The sequence below is a fragment of the Pteropus vampyrus genome, unplaced genomic scaffold (assembly GCF_000151845.1).
Source record: "Pteropus vampyrus isolate Shadow unplaced genomic scaffold, Pvam_2.0 Scaffold268, whole genome shotgun sequence".
Taxonomy (NCBI): domain Eukaryota; kingdom Metazoa; phylum Chordata; class Mammalia; order Chiroptera; family Pteropodidae; genus Pteropus; species Pteropus vampyrus.
Window position 1 is genome coordinate 830244 of NW_011889049.1, and position 3786 is coordinate 834029.

Sequence of the window (3786 nt, forward strand, 5' to 3'; positions counted from 1 at the left end):
CACGACGGCTTCCTGAACTTGCCGGTTTTTAAACATGTTCTGGAGAAACCCCTATTTTTAACAAGTGTCAGGAGTCAGCGTTTCCGGATCATTCCTCAGATGTCAGGCCCAGTGGATGCTGACGGGAGAGAAAAATGTGTCGTGAGGTGAAGAGTCATCTCCTGGTTTATTTCCCTCGTGTGACACGTGACTTCTGTCTTGGCAATGGTCCCCCACCCAAACTATGGGGAAACGGGGATGGGTCTGAGGGATGCCTGGCCAAGGCGGTGGTCGGAGTCTGGCCCCTAAGTTCCATCTGGGAAAGGGGCGCAGGGGCCTGACCCCAGGTCCCAAATTCTTCACGCCTCGAACCTAAACCACGTGTCCCGCTTTTTACTTCGGTTTATAGACTAAAGTTTTCGTCCGGAGGTGAGTCGTGGGGAGCATCGTGAAGATAAGTGCAGTATAAGCTTTGTGGGTCCTGATGCAACCTGAGAGAAAATTAATGGAGGATCTCGGCTAAGTTGTCTTAGCAGAAACTGCTAGAGATTGAAGCAGGTCAGAAAGCCCGAATCGGGAAAAAGAGGCCGTTTCTGGGCGAGGTGTTGGCCAGCTGTTTTTGCTGGTGAGATTCAGAGGATCTTTTGCCTCCCGTGTGTCCTCCGCCTCTGTGAATTCTGGGGAATGCATGCAGACCTTGCGACACATCCACGTTGCTGATATATGCATGCGTGTGTGTGTTTGCATATATATACAATCTCTGTGTAATAGATGTGCACACACACATTTTTCTAGCTAGTGAACCACATGGTTTCACCTTCTGTTGTCCCCAGACCTTTGCATTCCTGGATGGTGGGCCCCGATTTGGTGGCCCCTGCCTGCCGAGGTCACCCCAGAGGACTCATCTGTTTTTCTGTGTGTGTCCCAAAGCCAGGGCGCGTAGGCCTCAGCGTCAGGCTGGAAGACGAGTGGTTCTGTTTATTTGCATTCCAGCAGTTCAGGGACCTCCCCGAGTGGAGCACAAGACGAGGGTCTAGGCTTCATGGTTTCCCTGCAGACGCCCACTTCAGGCGGTGATGGTCAACCCCAGCACTTGGTCAGCTCCATCCGCCTCTCCCTGAACAGGTCTAGCTCGTGCTTCCCACACGCCCATGCCCCCCAACCCCCCAGCAGTGCCTGAAATGCCCTCTGCTACCTCACTGGCCTTTCCGGAGGGCCACGAAGGTCTGGGAATTTGTGATGTGACCTCAGTGGTCCTTGGCTCGGGGTGCAGAAAGGGGACCCGCTGCCCGGAGCAGCTCAGCGGCTCGCGTCTTGGGGAAGCTGGGGTTGGCAGCCACGGACATGGGTGCTTTGGGACCTGGCGCGCCTGCGCGCAGGCTTCTGATTGCAAGACGCAGCTGCTGGGGAGCCGGGTTCCTTTTCCGCCCTGGAGGAAGGAGGAAGACAGGCTTTGGGGGTATTGTTGGGGGATGTGATTGTTCCTGGGCCTCGCCTCTCCCTTTTCTGGGGTGCATTAAATGTGCAGCACGCCAGGGAAAAAATAGTTGAAGCGGTGATTCACCACTGACAGATCAGAGTCCGCGGGAGGAGGCGCCCAGAGGAAGGCGGCCTGGCCCAAGGTGCCGGGAGGGGTGTGCTTCGTGCCACCTCTCGGTGGCCAGGCCACTCTGGGAAGGGGCACGGGTAGATGCCTGGTGTCCACATAGGGCTGTGGGCGGCACGCGGGGTCTCTGGTTAGTCACTGGGGCAGTGGCAGAAGAGCCAGCCTCAAGCCCAGAGATGTTCTTGGGGGCTCCTGGCAAGGCCACCTCTCCCCGGCCCCTGCCCGCTGCCCCCAGCCAGGCCCAGGCAGCGCGGGAAGCCCACCGGGGTCTTTCGCCTGCATCGGAACCCCCACCTTCCCGGCCGCCTGAAAGGGCTGCTGTTTTTAGCAGGCAGCCCCAGTGAAGGCTGAACATGGGTTTGAACTGTTTTTGTGTCTCCCATGTAATGTCGCTGAGGGAAGGCGTTGTGCACTGCTGTGCAGACGCGACGAGACTCCATTTACCCTATCGCTGCTCCTCTTTTAAAGGACACTTACATGTGCACCCCCACACGCAAACCCATGGCAGCCAGGGATCAGGAGACCCGTGACGGGCACCCCAACTTGCCCGACTCGGAGAATTCAGAAGCGGAAAGTGGGGCTTGGGGAACCCCGGCTCTGGAGCTGAGCCATGGGGCACACCACGCACCCTCTGGGCCTGCTTGGGGACCCATCCTGGGCTTGCAGGTGACTTGCTTAAATGCTTGGACTCCCTTTCCGCTTTGTTTTACTATTATCTATATGTTTTTATAATGAAATGAAAAGTTCCAGTTTCTGCTGGTTCCCAGACCTTGGCAATGAAAAACTAAGAAAAAGACATGAAATAATACCTGTGGCGCGAAGGAATTTATTTTGCTAGTACCCACTCCAAGACCCAGTGGGTCCGAAATTGAGTAACAAAGAAAGCGCCTTAGAATCCTTCTCTGTTCCGCCGTCTCGGCCACACCCCCGCCCCTAAGCCCCTCCCCGCCAAAAGGGAGAGCAGCAAATGATGAGAGCGCTAGGTCCTGTCGGGTGAGTACCTACGCCTGTCTCATTTAAGGTGGCAGTCCGCTTCTTTCAAATAGGAAATTGCCAAAATGGATGTCATCGCTGCTAATTAGATGTGTTTTAACTGCAGGATCGTTTTACCAGCTAATACTGTTATTATGCGCTTCCATGTGAACCATGGTGGAGCTGTTAAAATATGAGCCTGCGGCCCCAACAGATAGCTGATGGAGCCTGCGGCCGGTGGAGGCTGTTTCCCTCGGTGGCAGCTGGTCCCCTTGTGGTTGGCCCTGAGGTGGCCAGGCTAGGCCCCGTGCTGACGTCCGAGTCCTTTCAACTTCTCCACGTGCACTCTCTTTTTCCCTGTGACCACCTTCTTTATGTGTTTTGACCAGAGCCTGAGTCCAGAGGAGGCGCTGAACTCTCCAGATTGGGGACCCCCAAGAATCACACCCCCGCCCCCTCTAGTGGTCACTGTCCCCAGTCTTTGGGCTTCTGGACCCGCCCAGAAGCAACGAATGGCCGCGTGCTGTGGACGTGCCGACCTCAGGCCCTTGACAGCCATGCGGGGCCCCAAACAGGCCGGCCTTGGCGTTTCAAGTCTGAGCTGGCTTCCCTCCATCTTCTCTGTCTCGCAAACCGGAAAGAGTCCCGGTTTCCCGTCGGGGTGGGGGGTGGGGGTGGGGGTGGGGGTAGGTGGGCTGGAATCAGGATAATGATTCTTAAATGTGAGCCTTTGACTTCATGTGATTTTTCTCTCTCCCTCCCCCACCCTCTTAATACATAGCATTTTTATCATCCTTAAGACAAAGTAGCTGGCAAAATATTTAAGCGATCCGAAAGAAATGTTTTTATTTGCCTGCGTGCGAATTGGGTTATCTGCCTATCTTGTTTATGAAATTTGGGGCTGCCTTTCCTGCAGTCTGTTCGTCTCTCAAATCTTTCCCTGCTTGCATTTCCATATTTCTGCGTGCATGTTCTTTGTTAATCACTTGGCAAGCGCTTATTTGAATATTAAAAATTTCTTTAATCATCAAAGGCAGGAGCACAGTCTCATGAATATTCATATTTTTCCCCCTCCTCATTACCCTGCAGTAAAAGCCAAAGAGCCATCAATCGCCCTCATTACAGGCTCTGGCGTTTTGATTGGCTGCCGGCTGCCCAGAGCTTTTTATTTTTTTATTTTTTCCTTCTCCTATGAGCTGTCTTGTACCTGCCAACAACCTCCCCAATAT

The 3786-nt window shown here is 54.3% G+C and overlaps 1 protein-coding gene across 1 annotated transcript in view; it reads left to right on the forward strand.

The window, feature by feature from the left end:
- Positions 1–3786, forward strand: part of BCL11B (B cell CLL/lymphoma 11B) — a 109379-nt gene that overhangs the window by 17959 nt on the left and 87634 nt on the right. The gene's annotated exons all lie outside the window — the stretch shown is intronic.